Source organism: Rhinolophus sinicus, chromosome 5 (genome assembly GCF_057876585.1).
Source record: "Rhinolophus sinicus isolate RSI-liver-muscle chromosome 5, RSI-T2T, whole genome shotgun sequence".
Classification (NCBI taxonomy): Eukaryota; Metazoa; Chordata; class Mammalia; order Chiroptera; family Rhinolophidae; genus Rhinolophus; species Rhinolophus sinicus.
Window position 1 is genome coordinate 42,416,697 of NC_142505.1, and position 27,824 is coordinate 42,444,520.

The 27,824-nt window shown below is 46.2% G+C and overlaps 1 protein-coding gene across 1 annotated transcript in view; it reads right to left on the bottom strand.

Moving 5' to 3' along the window:
• Positions 1–22,712, bottom strand: part of HRH1 (histamine receptor H1) — an 85,622-nt gene extending 62,910 nt beyond the window's left edge. Inside the window, exon 1 of the mRNA XM_019732695.3 lies at positions 22,182–22,712. The gene's annotated coding sequence lies outside the window, so the exon portion shown is untranslated. The remainder of the gene's footprint in view (positions 1–22,181) is intronic.
• Between the last annotated feature and the right edge of the window lie 5,112 nt (positions 22,713–27,824).

The window sequence follows — 27,824 nt, forward strand, 5'->3', positions numbered from 1 at the left end:
CCTGAACAAGAGGGAGGACTGAGAATAATGAACATTGGAATGAGGTATTGAAGGATGAGTAGCAGTTTTCCAAGGCTTGGGCTATCTCTCCAGTCTCACCGGCTACTTCTAGCCCAACAATCTAGCATGTGATGGTCTTGGGGGAAAGAGGAGATAGAGGAGGAAATGAGGATGAAACACAATTCTTCATACCCAGAAGGATCCATGTTTAGACTGGATCCTGGTTCAGAGACACTGGATTCCGTATACTATTCCCAAAACACAAAACTCAGTATTTCCCAGAGTTTCACAGAACATGAATTCCTTAGGAAAGTCCTGTATGTTATGTGAAAAGGGAGACTCCAAGATCAAATAAATTGCAGAAACACTGGGTTAAGCAAAGTGAAGCAGATTTTACTGCAGGACTTCTGAGAGCCTTTAAGGTATAATAATAAGACAATAATTTATATATTTAAAATAAATGTTTATAACTAATAATTTAATATTAAAAATATAATGATTATTTAGTGTTTCCTCATGTGCAAGACATGTGCTATGCGTTGTCTCTTGAATCCTCATAATAACTTTATGTCATCGTTATTCATCATTATGTCATCATTATTCCCATTTTGTAGACAAGGAGACTGAATGAACCCAAGAAGTGAAGTTCATGGCCCAAGGTCACACAGTAAATAATGAAGCTGAGATTCAAAACCAGGTTCTATCCGACCCAAAGTCTCCACACTTTACTGGATATTGTAAATATGATACAAAACATTTCCAAACTTATTCAGCCACGGAACTTCCTTTCATCTAAGATTCCACAGAGCAACTTGGGGAAATACTGCTCTAGTTTGTTTCTTGTGGTTCACCAAAAGCCACAAAAGGACTTCTGGGACTCTGCTTCTCTTTCTTCTTCCCCCATCTCAGCTGAGCCTTGAGGTCCTGAGTCCCGCATAAGGCCCTTCCGTGTTCACCCGGAGGCTGGTATGAGAATCAGGAGGGGTTCCCAGGCGAGGCCGAGATTCCAGCTGGCAACTCCTGAACTGTTCAGGTCTAAACACATGATCTCATTGGCTACATATGACCTGCAGAGGGTTCCAAATTTTATTCTCAGCCAGTGCTAAGTTGCTGCTTCAAACTTAACTGCTGCTTGAGTCCCCAGCAGACTAGACCGGTTATGAACTCAGAATCCTTAAACCACTGCCTGCTTAGCAGGAGGAAGTATGGACCCTCTGAGAGCTGATGCTGTGTGACCAAACTGGTCAGACCCAGGCCTTGTCTTTCTCACGTGGGGCCCTCTTTCTCACTCCAGACCTTCTTGCCCCTTCCTCACTGCTGGCAGAGTAGTCTTTCAACCAGCAACATTCAACTTGCCACGCCCTTCCTTAGAACTCCTCAATGGCTCCCGAGTATCCCTAACAGAAGTCCAAATTGCTTGGCCTGATTTTCATGGCCCTTGGAATTGGGGGGAGACTTTGTAGTCATGTTTCCTTTCTCCAAAGAACACGAGATGAGAAATGGGGGCTGTTAAGGAAGTGACACACACAAGGTCTGGATGCCCTGTCCTTGAAGATAAACCAGCTCTCAGGAGGAGTCATGTAGCACCTGCCAAATCTCTTGCCCAAATCTCTTTTATTTAAAGACTGTTTATAACAAGGAACAGAGGAGAGCTTTTCCCTTACCCATTAAGTAAGAGAGTTGTGTGTAGATGTGCTTCAGACCAGGCAAGAGCCCTGGGGAGGTAATAAAGAGGACTCAGACATCTCCCCTTTTAGAACCAGCCCAGAGTCGGAGCAATCCCCTCCTCGTCCTCCTCTAAGAGCAACGACACACGTCTTTTCAGGGGTCCCGGACTGCTTGAGGAGCAAAAAGTCCCGCCTCTGCCAGGGGGCTGGCAGCAGAGTAGAGACGTTTGAATGCTTCCTGGCATTGCGTGTGCCTCAATCTGTATTGTGCATACGTGTCTCTTTGTTGAAATGCAGATGTGATTCTGCAGGTCTGAGGTGAGGCCTGGGAGTCTGCATCCTCAACAAGCTCCCAGGTGAGGTCTGTGCTGCTAGGCCTAGAACCAGTCGGGGAAGAGCAGGTTCCAGACAACAAACGGGCAGTCAAGACCCTTCCACGCCCCTCGGTCTTCTGCGGACTCTGAAACTTGCACTCATTGCAATTAAAAGGTTCCAGGCAAGGCCAAGACAGGGAGGCTGCTTATCATAGGTGTGTCCATCTCCCATCATGCCCACCCTTAGGTTTTATTTCATGCTCTGGCAAAACCTAACTCCGTACACTTTCCTGCACATATATGCTATTTTGGATGCTATTTTGCTCTGCTTAGGTTATACCTTCTGCCTGGAAAGCCCATCTCACATTATTTTGCTGAATTAAGTCCTACTCATTTTTCAAAACTCTGCTGGCACACACCCAGGCTGAGATAACCACCCCCTCCTTCTACCTGAGATTCTGCACACACATCACTCTGTGCGCATCTAGACCATAACACATATCTGCCTGAGTCTAGGTCTGCCTCCCCTCCGAGGCTGTGAGGTCAAAAGCGCAGATCTTGCCTTGCCCCTCCCTGTCTCCCCCCACCCCCCAGTGCCTAGCACACAGTAGGTGCATGCTAAATGTTTGACAAACTGATCCAGAGCTGGCAACATCTTCTACAAAGAAAGAGTTTAGCAGATTCTTTCCACCTCAAGAGAAATGATTTAATGTTATAAACAAAGTGTGTGTGTGTGTGTGTGTGTGTGTTTGCTCTCTTTTTTGTTCCTGAATTTTAAGAAAGGTGTGAAGTAACGACAGTAATGCAGTTGGTAGGTGCTTTACCTGGGTTAACTCACTGCATCTTGTGAGGCAGTTCTGCCTTGAACAGATAAGAAAACTGAGACTCACAGGGGCCACGGACCAGTCACACAGTGTATAAGTGGCAGAGCCAGAGGGGATTTCAGCATGGCTCTGTGCGACCCCGAGCCCAGGGGACCTCGGCTGAGTTCCTCCCCAAATCTGCAAAGCTTGAAGCCTGTATTTTACCTGTAGGAGGGGATGCTCACATGTTGGGGGAACAGGAGGCAGTTAGAGTAGTGGGATGGAGTCCCAGGGGGCTGGGGTGTGCCGAAGGGGGAAGGGGACCCTCTTTTGATGACAGGGTGTCAAAAGGGAGCTAATTATTGACGGACACCTGAATAGAGGACCAGGTCCCCAAACAGAACTGTTCTTGCTTGCAAAACAGTGAGCAACTCATTTTGCTATCAATTCAGAGAAACAGCCAGAAGGGTCATCGGCTCTGACTTGACAGAAGTGGGGTGGGAAGATTGTTTCAAAGGTTGTTTCACTCTTCAGTGTACTGCCTCTTGGAGAGGACAGAAAGAACAGCAGCTGAACAAGTGATTCCAGAATGAGTCACATCCTGGCTCCAGCCTGCTCAAGCTTTGGGGAACCTGGGAGGTGGCTGCCAGTGGCCCCACAGGTGGTGCCCTGTATCCCCCCACTTGGTACAGGAACGCAGCCTCCAGTTGTGCCCAGCAGGCCTTTGTCTCCACCTCCTCCACCTTGTCCTAGTTTCCCAGCCCCACTCTGTTCCTCTGAGCCATCACTGCTATAATGAGCTGGCTGAGGTGGGCCGCAGGGTGAGCAAGGGAATGATGTCCCCTCCCCCATACCTCCTCTGGGCCTCTCCTATTCCCCCATCTCTTGGTTTCCATGACAGCGTCTGGCAATGAGGTATCTACTTCAAAATGCTGGCAGAGACGCCAGGCAGGAGTCACAGAGACAATAGGCCTGGGGTGAGGGAAGTGAGCTCTCTCATCTGTTGCGTGCCCACGTGGGTGGGTCCTGTTCAAGACTTCACATCCATCACCTCCCTTACTCCTTACCCCACCAGGCGAGGAACCCATTATTGCCCCATTTTACAGATAAGGAGACTGAGGCACAGAGAGGGGAAGGGACATTGCCAGGGTCATACAGCCCGACAGTGGCAGAGCCAGGATTCAAACTTGATTTCCATGGGCCCCAAGACCAGGCCTTTAATCATTATACTACCTTACCTCTTGGCCAAGGGTCAGTCGTTCAGGCCCAAGCACTGCCACTTGCCATGGGCTCTTGAGTGAATCCCTTCACCTCTCTGAGATTCTACAGAATGGGGTTGGTGTGTGCCATTGCCCCAAGGGCTGTGACGCCTACAATTCATTGGGGAAAGCCCCAGGATCCTAGTTGGAGTTCAGTAAAGGGGTCTGCTCCTCCATTTCCAACTGGAGAGAACCCAATCCCAGGGTTCCGGGATGGAGCGGAGCCAGGGTTGCCCAAACCCCATGAGAGAAGTCTGGCCCAGAGGCATTTCTTGCATGCTGCTCCCACCCCATGTTCCTAACAATAACAGCTCTCATTTGCTGGGCACCCCCTTCATGGCAGGAGCCCCACTAGGGCCCTGCATGCTCACAATGACACCGGGAGGGAGGGAGACATGGTTATTCTCCTCTAGTTACAGATCAGGAAATCCAGCAGTGGCACCCAAGGTGAGTACCACAGGAGCTGAAAGGAGACAGTGTTCGTGCCTGCCTGGGTGACTGGGGAAAGTGTATCAGAAAGACATCCATTATTCTCCGTTCTGCCTTCAAAGCAGACCTGGAAGCTGATCACTTGTCATCACATCCGCGTCACACTGGTATAGGCCACCACTGTCCTTGCCTGAATGACAGCGTTAGACTCCCACGGAGTCGCTCTGCCACTACTCTTCCCTTCCTTCAGGGTATCGACCACACAGCAGCCAAGGCCATGCTGTCCATCCCACATCTGATTGTGTCATTGGAGGCTCAAAGCTCTCTAGTGGTTCTCATGTCTTCTAAACAAAAGCCATATCCTCACAATGGCTAACAGGACCCTGCATGTCTGCCCCTGTGACCTCTCTGACCCCATCCTCATCTGACCCCTACACTCGCCCTTGCTTGCTCTGCTCCAACCACTCCAGCCTTCTTGCTCTTTCTAGAACATTCCAAACCACCTCCAGGGCAGGGCCTTGCCGTTCCCTCTGCCCAGAATGCTTTCTTCTCAGATATGAGCGTGCTTCATTCCTCATTGATTCCAATGCCGCCCCTCCCACCCTACATATAAGGACCCTCCAATTCTCCCACCCTGCTTATCACTTACTGTTCTCCAACACTGCATTTTACATTCATTTGCTGATTTATTTCTTGCCTGGCCCTCCACTAGAGCATAAGCTCGAGGAAGGCAGGACCTTCCTTCCATCGTGTTCATCCCTGTATCTCAGCACCCAGACCAGTCTTGACAGTCATTCATGGGTTATCTATGGGGTGGCCTAGGGCAGAATTTCTTGACAACTGGATACTGGATAACTGAAATAATAGGATTCCCTCTTGATAGGTTGAATGTGAAACATAAAGAGAAACAGAAGTTGGTAGGGATGGGGCAGAAATCAAATGCCATGCAGCTACAGAAGTCAGAAGGCCACAGATATCATGGAACAAAAGATGGCAGGGGCCAGCACAAGACATGGGACAACCGACGTCGTGGGCATCCATTACCCGGGGACAACAGAAGCCACAAGACAACAAATATCATGGGCAACCAGAAGCCAGGGAACAACAAATGTCACAGGCCAGCAGAAGCCATGGGACAACAGATGGCATGGGCCACATAAGTCATGGGACAAAGGTGTCACGGGCCAGGAGAAGCCACAAGACAAAAGATGTCATAGACCAGCAGAAGCCAGGAGGTAGAATATAGGCTCCACCTGAGTGTTTTCTGCCTTGTTCTAAAGAGTATCCCAAGTGCCTAGAGGAGGCCCGCCACACAGTAGGTTCTCAATAAGTGTTTGTTGAATGAGTGAAAGGTAGAGCATGGAATAGGGAAGAGTCAGTTGGTCTGAGCAGAAACAGCCACAGCAGAGGTCTGTCATCCCAGCAGTAGAGTGGGACGCAGAGGTCACTGCTGCAGGAAAGACAGGCTAATGCGTCGCCAATGGATTCAAATGATGGCCCAGTTCCCCATAGGGCCTGGCGCTATGGTGGTGACACTGTTTTCTGTCTTCTTACATCCCCATATATCCAGACATCAATCCCCATTAATCAAGGCTAATGCGTGCCAGTCTCTAGACGCTGCAGCCCCAAGCAACCTGCTGCCAGGAAGCCTTCCTGGAAGAGGCACCACGGAAGGGAGAACTTGGAACGGGCATCCCCGGGGCCCCTCTCCTTTCTTTTTTAAACAGCTATATTGAGATACAATTTACATACTGTAAGAGTCACTCATTTTCTGACGTATATTTTCACACACACACACACACATGTGCACGCACACACACTCTCACACACCGGAACAAAACTCTCTTGTTAAGTGTACAATTCAGCAGGGACGTAGGGTTTGAGTGGGCAGAGGAGCAGGAGGGTATGTTGCCAGCTAAGACATGGTGATGAGGAAGCACGAGGCAGGTCTGGGGAAGGATGCGTTGTCCAGCATGGGCGGGGCACGTGGAGAGTCTGGGGTGAGTGAGACGCACGTATGTGAAAGGCACCCAGGGCCAGTGTGCAAAGAGCCTATGAACAAACGTCTGGATGAGTCTAGATGGGACGTGGTAAGCCTCAGAAAGAGAGCAGTCTGCCCGAAGCCAGCAGCGGTGTCCGCAGAGGTCAGGAGCCGGGTTCTAAAGCCAGCTCTACCATCACAGGACGTGTGAGCCTGGACAAGTCACCCTCCCTCTGTCGGCCCCTGGGCGCTGCCTGTTTCTCTCCCGAAGGAGAGCCCTGCCTCCATTATCTTTCAAAGTTTCTCGAAGCTCTAACTTTCCCTACACAAATGTGGTAAAGAGCACAAGGCTGGGAGTCAGACCTGGCTTTGCACCCTGGTTCCGCCACTTTTTAGTGCGTGACCCTGGGCTCCTCGTCTCTAAGACAGGACTACAGTCCAGCCTCTCCAGGCTCTTTAGAGGGCCAAGTGAGATAACAAAAAGAAAGCCATGTCCCACACACAACAGATGCTCAATGCGTGCCCTCATTACCACGCCTTGTGCCAGGCGGCGTTAACAAGGTGTATGAGGGCAACACTGTGAACCAATAAGCCGAGAAGTTGGGAACGGCTCCCAACCTCAGCGTTTTCAAAATAACATTTAGTGTGTGGGTAGACACACAGCTCTGTGTCTGAGATGAAAGGGAGTAAAATGCATTCATCAGAAAAATGCTTGGTTTCCCTTAGTGACTAAGAATGCAGAGAAAGCCCTTAGTGTCCAGAATGGGTATGATGTGCTTGCCATTACAGAACTCGATGCTGATGGGGCAACCTGTCCCCCTGTCAGCTCCAAACCTGGGGTGCCCAAATCCATGTAACTCACTCAAGCTTTCCACTTCAATCCGCACAGCCAAACGTTCACTTGAGTTTTCTTCTAACAGAGAGAAAACAACAAAATGGGTATCAGCAAGCACTCAACATCAAAAACTCAAAGCTTGCTTGTGTGATTTATTCCTGCTATCTAGTCTGGAACTCAAGAAAAAGGGTATAGTGCCTACCACCTAGAAACACCCACTTTATATATTTACAGGAGGAAAGAATGAATGGACACATGCAACCTGAGGCACCAAGTGAACAATCGGAAGCTTTGCATGATGCTGAGCAATTTCCAAAAATGTTTCAAGCAATTAGCATCATACCCTAAGGGGCTTCATAGCCCACGGGGAAGGGATCAGAGCAGTCCAGTTCAAACTCCAGTTGCTAAACTAGCTGTATGACTTTGGGCCAGTCACAGCCTCTCTGAGCCTCCCTTAGCACTGTGCTTCCCCATCTGAGGTCATCACATCCCGCTCTCTTGTTACTTGTCCAGCATCTGCTTTCTCCACTACCCTGTAAAGGTATGGCTGTGTCTATCTGTCCCCTGCAGCATCCCCAGCACACGGTGGGAACACAAGCCCTGTGAACAGACTCCGACTGTACCTTTCCCTTCCTCTGCCTCTGCTGCTGGCCTGGGTGCTGCCTGTTGGGGTTTAGCAAGGATTCCATTCAGCTCCAAGAACATGAGAACTTTTTCTTCTGCCGGCCACTGGTCAGAAGGCCAATGTCAGCCTCTGACCCAGGAATAAACTGCACAGCTGTTCCTGTTTCCAGCTGGACTAAAAGAACTCCATGAAGGAAGTAGACTCACATGCAAGCGTTTGATTGAGTGGAGAAGCTATAAATCCTGGACTCCCACAAGAATCGGAGGGACTTCTTCTAAGACCCAGACATCAGAATGCACAACACAATCTATTTCTGTAGCTCTTTGTGGCAGAGGAAAGCAGGTGTGGATGGAGGATGAAAATGCTTATCTTAGTGGGCAAGGAGAGTTTAAGAAAAACAGCATAAATTTCCATCTCTCGAGGAGTTTCCAGTCTGGTGATAGACAGATACAGGTAAAACGGGTATTTATTTTACATTTTGATACATGGTGTCAGAGAAGCACCTAAACCAGCCTGGGGATCAGGGTATAAATGAAAAAGGGGGATGATGCCTCTCAATACATCCCTTTCCTCTCTATGCCACCTCATTACATCTACTTTTCTTTACACGGAACATTCTTTATGCCCCCTCCCCCATTGACCGACCGTGTCACTATCTGTTACCATCCCTGATCACACTCTGTGACTTTTTCAAATTGAAATATAGTTGGCATACAATATTAGATTAGTGTCAGTGTCCAACACAGTGATTCGACATTTATATCCCTCATGATGTGATCACCACAATAAATCTAGAAACCATCTGTCACTGTGCAAAGTTATTAGGATATTATTGACTATACTCCCTGTGCTGTACACTACCTCCCCGTGACATACATATTTTATAAATGGAAATCTGTACGTCTTACTCCCCTTCTCCTTTTTCATCCATCCTCCCATCCCCTCTGGCAACCATTAGTTCGTTCTCTGTATTTAAGAGTCTGTTTCTGTTTTATTTGTTTGTTTTAGATTCCACATATAAGTGAGATCACATGGTATTTGCCTTTCTCTGTCTTATTTCACTTAGCATAATACCCTCTAGGTCCATCCATGTTGTCACAAGTGGTAAGATTTCATTTTTTTTATTGCTGAGTAATATTCCATTGTGTATGTGTGCCACATCTTCTTTATCCATCCATCTATTGATGGACACCACGGTTGCTTCTGTATTTGGCTATTACTAGTAACACTGCAATGGACATAGGGGTGAATACATCTTTTCGAATTAGTGTTTTCTTCAGATAAATACCCAGAAGCAGAATTTCTGGATCATATGACAGTTCTATTTTTAATGTCTTGAGGAACTTCTATACTGTTTTCTATAGTGGCTGCACCAATTTACAATCCCACCAACAGTGCATGAAGGTTCCCTTTTCTCCACATCCTCGCCAACACTTGTTATTTGTTGACTTGTTGGTGATAGCCATTCTGACAGGTGTGAGATGATATCTCACTGGGGTTTTGATTTGCATTTCCCTGATGATTAGTGATGCTGAGCAACTTTTCACATACCTGTTGACCATCTGTACATCTTCTTTAGAAAAATATCTATTCAGGAATAACCTCTGCACATTTTTAAATTATAATTTTTTTATGTCAAGTTGCGTGAGTTCTTTAAATATTTTACATGTTAACCCCTTATTGAATACATAATTTGCAAGTATCTTCTCCCATTCAGTAGGTTGTCTTTTTGTTTTGTTAATGGCTTCCTTCTCTGTGCAGAAGCTTTTTAGTGTGATGTTGTCTCATTTGTTTATTTTTTCTTTTGTTGCCCTTGCCCAAGGAGACATGTTCAAGAACATAGTGTGAAGACGAATGTCAAAGAGTTTATTGCTTATGTTTTCTTCTAGGAGTTTTATGGATTCAGGTCTTACATTTTAGCCCTAACATTATAATCCATTTTGAGTTAATCTTTGTATACGGTGTAAGAAAGTGATCCAGTTTCTTTTTTTTTGGCATGTATTCATCCATTTCCCCCAAAATCATTTGTTGAAGAGACTGTCATTTCCCTATTGTATGTTCTTGTCTCCTTTGCTAAAGATTAATTGACCATATAAGTGAGGGATTATTTCTGGGCTTTCAATTCTGTTCCATTGATCTATGTATCTAGTTTATGGCAGTACCAGACTATTTTGGTAGTTGTAACGTTATAGTGTAGTTTGAAATCAGGGAGCGTGATACTTTCAACTTTGTTCTTCTTTCTCAAGATGCTGTGGCTATTTGGGGTCTTTTGGATTCCATATATATTTTAGGATTGTTTGTTCTAATTCTGAAAAGAATGCCATTGGTATTTTGACCGGGTTTCCATTGAATATGTAGATTTCTTTGGATAGTGTGGACATTTTAACAATATTCGCCTTCTAATCCATGAGCACAGAACATCCTTTCATTTATTTGTGTCCTCTTCAATTTCTTTTTTCAATGTCTTACGGTTTTCATAGTCCAGGTCTTTTACCTCCTTTTTATTTATTTCGAGGTATTTTTATTTCGTGGCATTTTATTTCGAGGTGTTTTATTCTTTTTGATGCAATTTATTCCGAGGTATTTTATTCTTTTTGATGCAATTATGAATGATTTCTTAATTTCTCCCTTTGATAGTTCATTATTAGTATATACAAATGCAATAGATTTCTGTATATTAATTTTGTATCCTGCAACTTGACTGACTTCATATACTTGTTCTAATAATTATTTTGGTGGCGTCTTTAGGGTTTTCCATACATAGTATCATGTCATCTGCCACACTCTGTGACTTCTAACAAAATAATACCTGAGCAGACCACTTGCTCTTCCTGAAGCATGTTCCTTTCCACCTCTATGCCTTTGCTTATGCTGTTTCCCCCTCCTGGAAAGTCCTTCCTCCATAGCTCTAGCCATTGAAAACGTATGTTTCAAAGCCCTGCTCACACTCACTCATTCATTCACTCCACAAGAATTTCCTGAGGCTTACTATGTCCCTAGCACTGTGATGGGTACCAGGGATATAATCGGGGAAGCCACAGGCCATGTACTTAAGCTGCCGCGGGGAGACAGATGGTTACAATAAGGAGTAATATGTGTGTGGTAGATGCAAGTCCAGGGGATGCTGTGAGTCCCTAGAAGGGTCCTGACCCAATTTTGGTGAGGTATGTTCAGGGAAGGCTTCCTGGAAGAGGAGACTTCTAATCTGAGTCCTGAAGAATGAGGTGAAAAGGGAGAGAGGTGTATGTAAATGTATGTGAACATATATAATTATGGCCATTGACATGGCCATAATAAGAGCTGGCATTTATTGAGTGGTACTAGGAGCCAAGCACTGGACTAAGCACGTCAGATCTATTACTGCCTTTTTAGTCCTCACAACCCGATCCCCCTGATTCAGATGAGGAATCTGAGCCACAGAGAAGTTAAGATCTGCTCCTAGTCAGACAGCTACTAAGAGGCAGGTCTGGGATTCAAACCCAGTGTGGCCCCAGAGCCCATGATTTGACCACTGCCCTCTCCTGTCTTCTGCTGTCAGTATCTGCCACCTTCTTTTTTTACTTAACAATACATTTGTCTGAGACATCTTTGCAGGTGGTGCAACTCAGGTTTCATTCTACTTAATGGCTGCAGAGAACGCCACTGGATTTTGAGCAGAGAAGTAACATGATCAGATTCCATCCTGGGGACATCAGAGGATTCCTGGGGGCAGGAAGCTGTGTTAGGGGTCCTGGGAGGGGATGGTAGGGCCTAAGTTCAGGCTGGGATAGGGACAATTTGGGCGCTGAGCTCTGGGAACATGGCAAAGCCTGGGGTGTAGCAACTGCTACCTCTAAGGGAAGAAGGAAATGGGGGAGGGGCTGTCTCCAGACCCCCTTCCTTACACGAGGTCTTACAGATCCCAGTACCGTTTCCCTTCAGCCCCCCCACCTCAGCCCTGCATGCTTTCATTCTCTCTGAGCATGCTCCAACTCGCACTTCCAATTAAGAGTGAGTGATCACCAGTTTCAGTTCCGCTGGGTTGTGCACGTGGCGCCTGTGGAATTCTTAATTCTTTGCATAATTGTCGCTCAGGAGGGTCACATCTATTCCACCCGAAGTGCAAACCAAACCAAACCAAACCCCTACAAGTTACCCAACAGCACAGCTTTAGCACTGTCCCCCAGTAATGCCCCACTCAGTCTCATCACACTCTCCCACCTATCGATCCTAAGGCCTCTTCTCTGACACAGGCTCGGTCTGTCCATTTCTCTCCATCGATACCACTCCCCTCTCTCACTGGACGACTGCAACGGCCTCTACATGCGTCTCCTCACTTCCACTCTAGCATAATTTCATCAATAGCTCCAGCTTCAGTTTTCTTATCCATCAAATGGGCATACTATTATCTCACAGGGCTGCCCGGAAGATGAGGTGACGTAATGAATGGAAAGCCTTGGCCAGGAAGTTCCTTTCCTTGGTCAGCAGGACGGGAGGGATCAGAAAGTCAGAACTCATTCGTACTCTGCTGGTACACAGAATAATCAGGCACCATGAGGCCTCTAGATCTCCCTGCCTTTGTTGGGCTCACCTCCCCACCCCAGGGGACTTCTTGCCCTGTTCCCTTCATGCTCCTTTCCATGGAATGGGAGCTTCACTAGCTTTATACCCCTGGCCTCTCTCCCTCTCCTCATTTGTTCTCCCCTGGGCCTGTGCATGGCACCACATATTTATGAGTGAGTTTGAGAAATGACATAGGCAAGTAAAACTCAGGCCCTTTCCTGCTTCTCTGAGGAGCCCTGCTTGCAGGGAATATGTGCCTGACTCCGCTCTCTACCAGGAAGGAGAAGGGGCTGCCCCTCCAGGGGTCCAGCACTTCCTGCACTGGGGCAGGCAGAGAAACCCCTCTAATTCTGGCTTTCAACACTCACCAGCCCACATGCTCCAATGTCACTCTGATCAGTAATAAGAGTGACATTTTGGTCTCCAGCTGCCTTGCTCTTCGTCTTAATTTTCAGTTGGTCTAGAACACAGGCTGGCAAAGGAGTGCTATTTATCGACTCCTTCTACCCCGCCACAGGACTGAGCAGTGGGAGAAAATCCTGTCCTGCATTCTTGACTCATTAATGGAGCTTCTCAGGGCCTCGGTCCAACCCAGTGCTAGATGCTGTGAGAATCGATCAATAAACGACTGACAAATATTTATTAAGCTCCCGATACAATCGTGAAAAGCGGTCATCTTGGCTCAGTGTGTCTTACTACGTCCAAAATGCCTGATAGCACTTTCAGGTGTGTGAATGCTACAAAGTGCCAGGGACATTCCCCATCTTGTCTTCACCGCCATTTGCACAATCCGGGCATGTGTCTTTAAGGATCTAGCTGTGACCTTACTTCCTCCATCCAATACATTTTTAGTGCACACCTACTAGGTGCCAGGTGCTAATTGCTGAGGCACTGCAGGTAGAGCAGTGATGCAGGCAGAGGACATCCCTATACTCTTGGAGCTGGCAATTGGGTGGGGCTATGAAGAAAATCAATGCGGAGTGACTGCACAGGGGTGATGGAGGAAGGCCTCGCTAAAGACGGGACAGCTGAGTCCTCAGTGATGAGAAGGGGTCAGTCATTGCAAGATCTGGGGGAACGGGCGGTCAATAATGCTGTGAGATGAGTATTATTATTATTCTCCTTTGATAGATAAGGGAACTGAGGCCGGGGAGGTTAAAATGCTTCCTCCGAGGCCAAAGATGGCATCAGGATATGAGTCCAGGTCCAGACTCAGAAACCCCATCTACTACCACCAAACACACTGGCCTCTAGGTTCTAGCACTTTTTAAAAGAATCTTCCCTTGGAGAGTTTCAGTGAAGTGGAATGCAGCATGCCCTCAAGGAGCTTCCAGTCTAATTTGAGAGAAAACATCTTTATACAGAAAACACTAATCACACGAGGCAGGTCAGAAATTTTGTATCGGATTAATACAATTTCAGATTATGAAAACCCAATGGGATTTGTTTTGGAACATGACAAAATGCCCCCCAATTCCTTGGGGGAAAAGAAATCTATATAATATCTTTGTTTATTAATTGGTTCATTTAATAAACTCTTATGAGTTGGCCAGTCTCTGTTGTAAATTCTTTTCAAATATTAATTCTTTGGAACTTCATGGTTCATTTAATACTCTGTCAATTATTACAGTCACTAGCCTCACCTTAAAGTTGTAGGAATCAGGCAAAGCGAGGTTGGATGACTTACCAGGGACACACTCTGGAAAGTGGTGGAGCCAGATAGAAACCTACGTCATCGGGCCCTGAACCTTTTGCTCACCACTGTAACCTGAATTTGTAAGTATCATTTATATAACTAAGTTTATATCTACAATTACATTTTGTCTCTTTGTCTCTTTCTGCCTCACATGAACTTGTTTTCAGGAGATTGTGTTGGTCTGATTTAAATGCAGAATTCATGGGTTCCCCTGTATCTGGGAGGTGCTTTGAAGAGCTAGACCATCATTCTCTGGGGAGGCTGAAACTGGGACCAACCAGAGGCCCATCTGAGGCCCATTGGGCTGGAGCCGCCATCTAGGCAGTTAGAGGCCCTGGACAGAGGAAAGAAAACTCGGCTTCATTATGGGCCCAGGATCAACAGTCACGTCAGCAGATGCTCCAGACCACACGTGTGGGCTGCAGACGGAACTGCACAGGGCGGCAGGTGGATTTACTTAATGATGATTCTCTCCAGGAACAGAGAAACGCCAACGAGTAAATAAATGAAGTTTTCCCAAAATAATAAACTGAGTGAAAATTGCCTAGAAAGTTTGAAAGAAAAAAACAAAAAAGAAGGGGAAAGCAGATGCCTTTGCCAGCTATGACAACATACAGATTAATCATCAAAGCAGTGTCACACAAATCCCCTCTCCTCCCCTCCATCTGTGCTCTGCCCTATTGGTGTCTGCCCTCCGTTCCCTGCCATGACCCTGTCTGATGGTCGGCACTAGAATTAGCAGAAAGTTCCAGACTAGAACAGACAGCCTGGAAAGAGACCTGCTACCAATGACAGGGCTTCCAGGTGACATACCCTGAGGCCCAACATAGAAAACCATGTGAATGGCGCCCCCTGGAGTTGTGCAGAGCTGCAGTTCTGTGTTGGAAGATAGGGAGTAAGTTAGGGTCTGATACAGGTGGCATAGGTGAGGAAAGGAAGAAAGAGTCAGTAAACAGGATGGGGACAACTGGTTGAATATGTGAATAAAAAAATTAAGTTAGACCTTTATCTTACACCCAAACCCAAACAGGTTAGAGAGTGATAATTCAGTGTGAAATATGAAACCATTAAAACAATGACAACTAGAAATCTTGTTTTTCTAATCTGAATAATGGGGGTAATAGTAACTACCTCATAGCATTGTTAGGGGGATTAAGAGAGATGATACAAATTAGCATAGTGCCTGGCACTTTAAAGAAAATTGAGGGAAGATTCGGCTGAGAAATTTGCCCAAATCTACCATGTTTCCCCGAAAATAAGAGAAAATAAGACCTCGCTGGACTACTGGCTCTAATGTGTCTTTCGGAACAAAAATTAATATAAGACCGGGTCTTATGTTATATAAGACCCAGTTTTATAGTGTAGTTAAATAAGACCAGGTCTTATATTAATTTTTGCTCCAAAAGACACATTAGAGCCGATGGTCCGGTGAGGTCTTATTTTCGGGGAAACAGGGTAGCTACTCCAGGGGGATGGGGGAATCAGCAAGAGGGGTGTAGCTCCAGGTTATAACCCAGGGATTCCAGGCAAATGATACCATAGAGAGGGAAAGCCTCTCCTACCAACTGGAAGAAGAATGGTCCATGGAGTCAGATCCCTCCGTCTGTGGGCAACGGGGAATACTAATTCACGGCACACACACTGTACTTACGGTGAGTACCCTGCTGGCAGCCGCAGCAATTTTAGAAGCAGGAGGAGACTCAAGAGGTGCTCACAGACATTGGCCTTTCACCCTGGGATGAGCTCCCTTCATCCGTGACGCTTGGTTGGAAGAACCCTCCCCGGTACCCAAGGCTGGGCTCTCCCTGCAGCACTCGGGACAGATGGGGTCACCATCCCTGTCCACTCCTGCCTGAGGCAGCCTCAGCCTTTCATGGTTGGAAAGTTCCTCCTTACACTGAGATAAATCCAGCTGCCCTCCCCACCTCCCACTTTATTTTCCACCCACTGGGCGCCTCCCTGGTGTGTTCCACCAAACACACAACAAGAACAACACCCAGCTTGCGCAATCTCTTCTAGAGAAGCCAAGAAGTGGGAACACTACCCACCTCGTTTCATGAAGCCAGCATAACCTTGACACCAAAGTCTCACGAGGCAACACCAGAAAGGAAAATGGCCAACGGATCTCACTCATGAACTCATGATATTAAAATTCTAAACAAAAAGATGAGCAGAAATAACCCAGCAACAAAGATGCTACAGGATGACCCAACTTGAGTTTATTCCAGAAAAGCAAAACTCAGTACCCTGTTTCCCTGAAAATAAAACCTAGCTGGACAATCAGCTCTAATGCGTTTTTTATATATAAAACACGGTCTTATTTTACTATAAGACCGGGTATAATATAATATAATATAGTAAATACCAAGTTTTATATTAATTTTTGCTCCAAAAAATGCATTAGAGCTGACTGTCTGGCTGGGTCTTATTTTTGGGGAAACACGGTAGTAACAGTTCACCCTGTTAACAGACTGACAACTAAAAATCATGTGACCATCTGAGCAGATGCAGAGAAAACATCTGTTAAAAACTCTACTTCCATTTATGACTAAAAAGAAAAGAAACACTCAGCAAACCTGGAATAGAAAAGAACTACTTTAATCTGATAAACATTATATAACAAAACACTAGAGTAAACATTACACTTAATTGTCGAATGTGGACAGCTCCTCCCTAACAGCTGCAAAAGGCAAGATGCCCAGTATCCTTTTTAATTCATTTTTGTATTGAGGTCTTAGCCAGAGCAGTAAGGCAAGAATATATATATATATATATATATATATATATATATATATATACACACATGTATATGGAATGAAAGGATTAGAAAAGAAGAAACAAAACTGTTATTTGTACCTCCTACAATTGTATACAGTGTTTCTAAAAAACTCTACAAATACATTTTTTGAATTAATAAGAGAGTTTAGCAAGATTTCTGGATACTAAATCAATATGCAAACTGCAAACTTATTTTTCCAAAAAGTAACCAATAGAGCATAGCAAATTATACACACACACACACACACACACACACACACACACACACACACAAAGAGGGTGCCAAAAATATGTATACACATTTTAAGAAAGAAAAAACTGTATTAAAATTGTAATACTCAATATATACCGATAACAAAAGATGAATACAAGTCACATTTGACTTCCGCAATTACAAGAGGTGTTCAAAGTGGTTACCATCAGCGTAACTTTAATACATATATATAATTTATAATAGCATGCAAATTATCAACTGTCTAGGAATATAGCTAACAAAAGATGTGCAAGATCACCAAGGGAAAATTAGGAAAATACACCATGAGAAGTTAAAGATATCCTAAATGACGAAAAGAGATACCATGTTCATGGAAGACTAAATATTTCCACCCTCTACGGGGCAATAGAGCTCAGCAGTAATAGCCAGAAGATCAGAGCAACCTAGGCTTATATTCTAGCTCTTGTCGCTTCTAAAATGTGTGACTCTGGGCATTTCACCAACCCCTCTGAACCTCAGTTTCCTCACCTGTAAAACAGGGATAGCCATTCTGTCTAGTTATTAGGAGTCAATGGATATGAAAGCCCTTTATAGAGTGCTATATAAATATAGGGATTCTTATGACTAGCATTATTGCCCCTTTTTGGTGTGAAGGTGGGGGAAAAGTTTTCTCTCCCAGATTAGGCCAGCTGTGTCCGTGCTTCTGCTCATCAATTTGTCATCAGGGGCAGCACTGGGTGCTTATTCTGTGGGTAACTCACAACAACCTACAAGGCAGGTGCTGTATTAGCCCCATTTTACAGATGAGAAAGCTGAGGCGCAATCAAGCAACTTGTCATTCATATCGTCATTTATTTATTTGACATTCATGAGCTCCTTCTAAGTGCTAGGAGCTGTGAATACCCTGGTGAATGAGATCGACATGGTCCCTGCTCTATCAGGGCTAAGAATCTAGTTGGGAAGGTAGCCAAAAATCATACCACAACTGACAAGCAGGCAGAACCAGATTCAAACTCAGGTCTGTTGGACAAGCTTCTAGAGTCCAAGCTTCTAAACACCTCCTGGAAGTGCTTTCCTCAAGCTCCTCTGCTCCATCTCTCTGTTGTAATGTAATGATTTCTAACATCTACTCTGCTGACAGCATCACGTTTCAATGGGTCTTGCCAGCCAAGCTGCTTCACAAATGGAGAGCTGTCAGCTTCGATCCTGGCCCATGTGATCCTCATGCATTATCACTGGAGAATTACAACAAGGAAGATGAATGCATAAAAGAAGAGAGGCATCCTGGCCTCCCCTCCCACGGCATCAGTAGCATTGTTCCCAATGAGTGTGCGCCCGAGTCCTCTGCTACCATTAACGGCAGAAGTGAGTCATTTATAAATCACATGCGGGAGCTTTATTATAATTACATCCCACAATTCAGAAATGCTCGGCGTCACTGTGAAAGGGAGGGCAGCAGGTGACCAGGACTTGAATGATCCTCTGTCAGGTACATCTTTCAGATAAAACGTCTTGGATCAGGAGCAATTACAGCTAATGCCCGGTCTGAATGCTAATGAGAATTACTTACAATTGCAAGTAATTCTTTGCCATTTATACCATCTGCTTTCTCGCCTTCTTTTCTCTGCTTTTGCATCCTGGCATTAATCCTGAGAAACAGACACTGGGAAATACGAGTAAGAGCCACTCCGCAGATGAGGAAACTCATGTCCAAGGCCATTCAACTCAAAGGGCCAAGGCTGGAGCTCTATCCCTGCATTATTATTTTTTTACTCTACCATTCTGTTTTTAAGGGAAAAAAAATTCCGAACTCTGGATGTGTCCACTTTGCCTGGAAGGGGCACAAAATATCCCGTCAGTAGGACAATCTGAAAGGCAGCTGGGGAGGTGTACTCTGTTTACACCTTTGTCTCGGTGAGGACAGGGGAACTGTAGGTAGACCTTATGAAATGAACTTCAAACCTACCCTCTGACATCCCATATCCACCAAGAGGCCCACACTTGTCCCTTGGGGACCTGAGAAATGACCATGAAGAGAAAACCTAGGCTGAAAGGTAGGAAGAGTTTTTTCCTGCCCACACGTGACAGAAAACGGTCCAAATCTGTGCCCCTCAGAACAAAGCCAAAGCATAAAGTTCAAGCTACAGCATGGAGTAAGTTTAGCCATAAGAGTGATATCATGGTAATGCCCAGCGTTGCCTGAGCACCTACCTAGTACAGCACCAGAAGTTTAAGTCTGTACTGAGACATCAGGTTTTAGCCTATTTAAAGCTTGAGACTGCACCAAGACTTCTGGGACAAATTTATATCCAACCCTAGTCCCATTCTCACTTTAAAGAGGAGAAAGCAAGAGGCTTGCAGGTGCCACAGCCAAGAGACAAAGTTAGCCTGTTTGACCTTCATACCATGTTTCCCCCAAAATAAGACCTAACTGGACCATCAGCTCTAGTGCGTCTTTTGGAGCAAAAATTAATATAAGACCCGGTCTTATATAATGTAATATAATATAAGACTGGGTCTTATATAATGTAATATAAGACCCAGTCTCATTAATTTTTGCTCCAAAAGATGCACTATAGAGCTGATGGTCCGGCCATGTCTTATTTTCAGGAAATGCGGTAGCAACACTCATGACAGCTAACATTTACATAGCACTTTTATGCATTACATGGCACTATTTAGGTGCTTCATGCTTAAGAACACAATTCTCTCACCAACCCAGCGAGAAAGGTGCTACGAACACTCCTATTCTAAAAATGGGGAACTGAGGAACAGAGAGGTATAGCAACTTGCCCAAGGCCACAGAGCTGGTAAGTGACAGCACTGGAACTTGAGCCAGCTCCAGAATCCACACTTTTGATCTCTTTGCTATGCCTCCTCTTTGCTATGGAAAGGCCACACCATTTCCACCAAGCACTTCTTAATTGTGAAAAAGTAAAGTGCAAACGTGGAATTCTGACAGAGTCCAAGGGGAAGAAGTTCTTCCCACCTCAGACACTCAGCTGAGGGCCAGGAGGGACCACTCCCAGTCCAGCATCACCCAAACTCCTCTGGGCTACAGGGTCCTTGGCAGGCAGCTCCAGGCTCCACCCAGCTCTGAAATGGACAGCAGTGCAGAGCCATCTCCCACCTTGAAAGGGTTCTGTGTCACACTTGAAAATGGTCCCAGGCTTCCCTACAGACTCTTCCAACACCAGGGAAATACATCTTGAGACAACTAGCAGCCTTAGGCAGCCTTGAGCTTGCCTGTGAACGTGTAGTAAGCCCTGAAGATATTAAAGTATTTACATGGGGGGGTGTCAGGGATTTCTGTGGGTGACAGGACACCTATCAGAGAGAAAGGAGAAGAGGTGCAGGGGTATCAGGGACCTTGATGCCTGGCATCTCTCTATTCTTCACCTTTGCTGCTGCCAGCCACAAGCAGGAAGGACCTAAGGTCCCATGTGCAGCCCAACTTTCACTGATAAGCTGGAAGGAGTAAGGTAAGGTCTGTGTTCAAATCCTAACTCTGCCATAGACCAGCTGGGCAACCTCATGCAAGTTCCTTGACTTCACTGAGCCTCACAGACTACCTGTCCAGTGAGGCTAGTCATAATAGTGCCTACCTTGCAAGGCTGCTGTGAGAACTAAATGGGATTTAATGGTATTCTGATCATTCCGCACACTCTCCGCACACTCTCCCTCTTGCAGTCTCTGCTGGCTCTTGGCTGTCTTCAAAATAAAAGCCAAGATTGGGGGATTCAAGTCCCTCCCTATCTGACCCCCAACTCCCCTCTCCTTCATGCACTGGAGATGTACCCCATCAGTGCTCAAGTCACAGGGACCTACCTCTCATCACGGAATGAGTTCCCCAAGCACATTCCCTCCAGGGGACATTGATCACACTACTCCTAATGTTGTCCCCTCACGTCTGGCTCCGGGTCTGAGTTGGGAGCCCCCTGCCGGAGGACAGGGACCCTGCCTGGAGCACCTCTGAGCTACCAGTTCCCAGGCAGAGCGAACACCTCAGAGAGACTCAGAGATTCCAGGTGGGGTCTTCTTCTTGGGGTGGGGTGGGGGGACAAAAGGGGTAATCACCAAGAGAGGGAAAGTGGCTTCTGTGAAAAACTGCTGTGCTCCACCTACAGCTCCTGACTTCCTAGGGTCCTTCCAGAAAAACGGAGAGCAACTTCCAGAATTTAGTGCCTTCTCACCCTTGCCCTGAAAGAGCAGCCCGGATGTGCTTCTGTCACCAAAATCGACTCCCAGGCAGTAATAGTCATCTATTTTTTCAAAAGGTCCTTCCCATGGACCAATGAGGAGGACGTGGTCCACTGCGTCACCTGGGCTTGTAGCCAGGCTGCTGGAGACCATGGGCCGTGGTCTTGATGCTTCCCACACCCAACCCCGGGTAATGCTGAACCTGGGGCTCGCCCGCAAATGGTGAAGTAGTTTGGGTCAGGCGGACTCCGTCCGGCTCAAAACCTTGGCTCTCTCCTTGATTCGCTGGTGCTGCTGAGCACAACTTTCTCTGGTCCTCAGTTTCCTTCTCTGTGAAATGGGTACAATAATACCTCGTTTCATCAAATGACAGGGAGAATTGAAAGAGATCATGGATACTCAGCACCTGACACTAACAATGCACTCAACCGATGGACTTGGACTACAGTTAGTATTCAACTCTGAGCCGAATCCGGGGCAGCTCTGGAAGAGCTGGAGATTCACCCTGTCCGCGTCGGAGCCCAGGGGCAGCTGCGCTGGGCGTGCACCCTTGGCCAACCCAGGGGAAGCCACAGGTGTCTGCGCATAGGGGCGCTGGGGCCAGAGCTGAGTATCTGGGAGGGTGCCACGGAGCGAGCCGCACTACGGGACCCTACCCAAGCCGCCCACGTCCCGAGGTCCCCCACCCGCGTCTACCCGACGCCGGTCGACTCTGGGGGTCTCTGCAACTCCGCGGGGATGCCCAGACCCAAGCCTGGCCAGCGCATAGCCTCGCCCCGCAGCTGCAGTCCCGCTCGCGCCCCTGCCCGCGCCCTGCCCGCGCCCAGCTACGACTCACCGGCGCCGCTCCGGAGAAAGTTTGGTGGTGTGGCGGCAGCAGCGGCCAGGCTGCTCAGTGCTCGGCGGCAGCGGCTACCGGGACGCCGAAGGAGCGGACTAGAGAGGCGGGGCCCGAGGGGAGGAGCCGCGTCGGAGGGGGCCAGCCGGGGAGGGAGGCGGAGACCCGGGCCCCATCCGCTGGCAGCGCCCAGGCCTCCAGCTCGGCTCTCCTAGGGCCGCCCCACGCCGGGAGGGGGCGCCACGGGTCGCCTAGGGCGTGGACACTTTCTCCTACCGCCCGCCGCAGGGTCGGAGCTGCTCCCGCAGAGCACCCCAGCCTCGGGCTCTGCGGGGTGGGGCGGCTCCTTGGGTTTGGAGAGAGGCGAATGAAGGGTTAGAACCTTGGCGAGAACTGAGGGTAGACAGACATCGGTAAGTCAAGGTAAAGAAGTAGCGATAGAAACAGTCAGAGATGAGATGATGTTGGGCAAAGCCAACCACAGACCGACTGATAGACAAACACAAACCTCCCCTTCCCTTATCCCCGCCGGAGAGACCAAAATAGAAAAAGACAGACAGCCAAAACCAGGCAGACATAGAAAGAATAGGACTGACAGACAGGGACCTCCCTCTAGAAGTTTCATGGGGAGCTAGAGACCCCCAAGGTCTAGAATGCCACACCCCTCATCTGTGTCTCCCTAGCTCCTCCAGGTGAGCCAAGTTTCGAAACACGATGTGTCGCACTTAGCATCCTGTGCCAGACCTGAGCAGAAAGTGGCGAGGTGGGGATTGAAAGGGTGAGAGTGGTGTGGCGCTAGGAGCCTCTGCCCTCTGGAGGAACTCGAGAACTCTTACCAGCTGCCTTTGTTTCCAAAGCTGGGAGAGAGAGGCAGAGTTTTCTCTCTCTCATCAGTGCTAGAAAACCTCCATTTGAACTGCTAAACAGTTATGGCTTCAGATCTTATCTCAACATTTCAGAAGAGACACCCAAGTTCAGGGGAAGAGGAGGGTGTTTGAGAAAGAGCAGACTGAGGTGTGGGGTCTAAGGTGTGGGTTTGGGGCCTCACGGGGGTATTTTAGCCCCCTCTGAGTAGAGGGTAATTCCACTCAGTGGTTGTTGGATCACATAGAGCTAGTTTGAGAACCAGCTTCACTAGCTGTGTATGGTGTGTGGGTGAGCCTTCTTGCTGCCCTCAGGGTCCACATTTAAATATAAAATGAGAATTAATAAAAACAGCTGTCATTGTGCCCTGCATTCTTCTCAGTGTTACAGATGCTTACTCAGTTAATCCTCACAACAGCCTGAATAAGTAGGAACTGTTACTATCCCTATTTTACAGAGGAGAAAATGGGTACAGAGAGGTTGAGTAACTTGCTCAAGGTCACACACACATATATATATACACACACACACACACACACATATACATGTATATGTATATATACATGTATATGTATATATACATGTATGTGTATATATATATATATATATATATATATATATATATATGGGAATCCACCCTATGTAGCTTGGCTACAAGGTCCAAAGTCATCATATAATCTTCATCTCAATGGGGCTCCTGGAAAGTTCCATGAGGTCATTTATGTAAGGGGCTTAGCAAGTGCTCCATTAATGGTAGCTCATCGACCACTGAGCCTGTCTGCAAGGTGGGGATTAAAGGGCTGATGGTGATCCAGAGATAGGAGACTTTGGGTTCAGGATAGCTGACAGGCTATGTTACTATCCTGGGTACAGCTCTGACCTTTGTGAATCAGAGGGGTAAGGGAGTCCCATTTGTTCCTCTGACCAGCCCTTGTACATTAGCATAAGCCCACAACCAGGACTCACGCTGAATCTACAGTAAGCCCCATCCTATTTCCTGGTGATTCTCCAGGGCCTCCATATTTTACACGTTACCGGACTAACCCGCCTTTTGGAACTGAGCACTGGGGGAGCTAGAGACCCCCAAGGTCTAGAATGCCACTAAGGGAAATGCATTTCTGCTTTTTATAGCTGTGGGACTAAGGGGGGGAAGAAGCCTTGGATATGGCTGGGACCACTTCCATCCCCTCTCTTTCTCCTTTCTGCGATTCAGCAAAGGACTTGATTATTTGGAATTCCTCTCCAAAGTTTCACTTCCTGGGCTGGTTGTAAGGCCTGCCCAGCCCACAGTGACCAGCATTTCTAGAAACATCAGCATTTTAAAAACAGCATGTCAGACATTATTTGTAACCCCTGGTGACCAGGGTATATATGTTTTGTTGTGGCATTTGGAACTGATGTATCATGAGATAACTCAGGCCACATCCTGGGTGTACAGGGTGTGGAGCGGTTAGCCAACTTACTAACAATAACAGGCAGCAGAAGAAAAATAATAGGTAGACCTTAGGGCATACTTACTGTGTGTCAGGCTCTGTTCTAAGAGCATCACATAATCAAATATATCTACTCCTTACGACTGTGAGGTAGATACTATTGTCATCCTGTTTTGCAGGTGAGAAAACTGAGGCCCAAATTGGTAAAGACAATTATTCAGAGTATACAGTTAGTAAGTCATTCCAAGATCAGACATTTAGGAAGAAGCTGAACCAGGTCTGGAACCTGAATCTGTCTGGCTCCACAGGCCTGTTCCTACTTCTGTATTTTGTAGAAGAAAGCTGGGAAAGGGGAACCACTTGAGCTCCTGAGTAGAAATTAGAGGTGCAGATTAAAAAGAGGTAGATTAAAAATGTCTGCTCTGCCACTTGTTAGCTCTGTGCTTACTTTGCTTCACTGAGCCTCAGTTTCTTCATATATAAAATGAGAATAATAATATCTGCCTCAGATCCAGGAGTTTAGTGATGATTCTTTTGGTTGCAGGTAACATAAACCCAACTATAATCAGCTTCAGCCCAAAAGGGTTCTGAACTGAAAAATTTAGGAGGTAGTTTTGTATTCAGACATAGTCCATGCCAGAAACTCAAAGGAAGGTCATAAATCTGTTTCCCTCTGTCTCTTGACTTTGTTTTCCTTTGTATCAGTTTTATTAGCAAGATGGGTCTTTCTGCAGGAAGGCAGAAATGGCCAGTTAAGCAACCTCAAGACAAAGAGGTCAATTCCTTCCCAATATCTCCAGCAAACCCAGAGGGTTGTCTCCCATTGGCCTGGCTTGGATCACATGCTCAGCTGTAACACCATCATAGTTGCTCTGATTGGCCAAGCCTGAGTCACATGCCTATGGTTAGAGTCAGGGGATAGGGTCAGCTCCTCCTAAATCACAGGGAGTCAGAGTGGGTGAGGGATGGTTTCCTAAAAGAAATTCAGGGTTCTATTAGCAGAATAATGGGGCATTGGTGCTGGAGAAGCACAGATGTCCACTTCCTCACAGAGCCACTGTTAGGATTAAATACATTTTTAATTTGTGTGTGCAGAGTGCTTGGCTCTCTTGGGTGCTCAAGAACCGAGACCCCTTCCTTCTTTTCTCTCCCCTGGGAAACAGCATTCATGGCTCAAATCCAGGTCAACTGCTTCCTCTTCACGTGGGGAAACTAAGAAGATGCAGAGAGAGGAAGGGACTTGCCTAAGGTGACCTAGCTAACCAGCTGCAGAACCCATTTCCTCTGACCTGAACCAAATCCCCATTAAGTTCTTAGCTGAGAAAATTTAGATCTCCCACCAACCAAAGGAGTTTTCTTTGCACTAGCACAGGGGAAACTAGACAATTGCAAAGTCCTTAAGACCCAAGGAAGTGAATGCCAGTTATGTTGGGTCCCCAAACTGTGCAAAAAGCTATGGACTGGTAGAGCTGGGCAGAGTGCCCAGGCAAGCTCCCCACCCATCACATTATGAATTCAGCCATTTCCTCTGGGACTCTGCACTCCGGGTGCTGAGAGGTCCAAGTGGTCATTTATCATATTAGCTGCCCAAAGTAGGCAAGATGGCCCTTCCCTTGTTTTATTTCCCGCTCAGTGTGTGAGCGCAGATGTCCATCTTTCAGGGCCAAAGTGGGCCAAGCAGCAAGCATGTTACTTAGAGTTATCAAAATTGACCCTATCACTTTGGCCCTGAGTCAGTTCCAGAGTTTCTTGCTTTGGGCAGATAGTCTGACTTCTCCTCTCTAAATTTAGTTAGTCTGGCATGCTATAAAGCCTATCTATTCAAGAGAAGGTGAGAAAAAATGGCTGATGTCAAGCTGACATGACAAGACCTCCTCCTTCCATCTGCCCCTTAAACAAAGCACTTAGGTTTGGTGGGCACACTGCTGGAGGAAGTGTTAATTGCTGCCGTCTTCTTGGAGGACAGTTTGGAACCAGATGCTGAGAATTTAAAAAATGTTCTGTCTTTTATTCCATATTCTAAGGGTTTTTTCTGAGAAAATAATCCTATCAACAAGATACACATAAAGATGTTCACTGCAGGATTGCATATAATAATAAAGATGGGAAATAACCCAAATGTTTAACAATAGAGGATTGGTTAACTACATTATTGTAAATAGTCAATAGAATGGACTATTATACAGCTGTTAAGATCATACTAGAGAATATGGAATTATGTATGTGAAAACTAGTTGTGATATGAACAAATTAAAAGAGCAAGTTATAAAAGAAAAGGTATGCATAAAGTCATTTTGTGAAAATATATACCTATGCATGTATATAATAAAGCTAAAGGTAGTTGTATCAGGGGTAGGTGAGAAGGAGAGGAAAAATGTGTAGGTGCTTTTGGTTTTCACTTCTCTGTATTTTCTAACATTTCTTTAGTGAATTTCTATTACTTTGGTACTTAGGAAAAATGCCCAATAATTCTCATAAAAGGATTTGTGTTTGGTTTCCTTATAGAAAAGCACTTTCCTTTATTAAAAGATCACAACCAGAGGTGAGATGAATTTGACCTACCCGTCTCTCTCTCTCTGGCTAGGATGTGTGGGGAGGAACAGAAAGGTTACGCCAGGGAACAGTAGCAATAGCCACAGAGCAGTGTTATACAAGGTTGCACCAGAAGCTGTGAGCATTTGCTGTGTGGCCCTGGGCAAGTCATTCAGCAGCGCTGGGCCTCAGCTACCACATCCAGTGTTCGGGTACATTCTCTCTGGAGTTATTTCCAAGGCCCAAACTCTATGTATGGAAAAGTTCTGTGAGCTTCAATGAATATTCATATATGCTCCCGGAGAACATATAATGGCCCAGAAACGTGTTCAGCATAAGTTATTTTCGTCTGTCCCGTGCTGTAATACTGCTGAAAGCCATGCTTAGCTGCTCTGTTTCTTAGCATCTGCTTTCTGCATAGCCTCTGAGTCTCTTCATCTAGCTAGGAACTGGCAAATTCGTGGGAAAAAGAACACAGAATGCTGGGTCCAACTCCATGCATTTCTTTTCACTCTGGGATCTTGATCCTTCAAGTTCTGGTTTTCTGGATAGTTCTTTGATGCCCTCTAACAGATTTTTATTTCCCTTCTAACAGTTTTATACAGGTTTTCTAGTTGTTTATTCAGAGGATTGATCTCTACAAGCTAGTTTGTCACAGACAGAAGCAGAAGTCCCTTCATATATTATTAAGTAAAAATGGTTGGTTATAAAATGCATGCACGGTGGGATTCTATTTATATGCAAGACATGTGTATCTGTTTATGCAGAAGATATAGAAAGACTGAAAGCTACACACAGCTCCTATCTCTGGCTA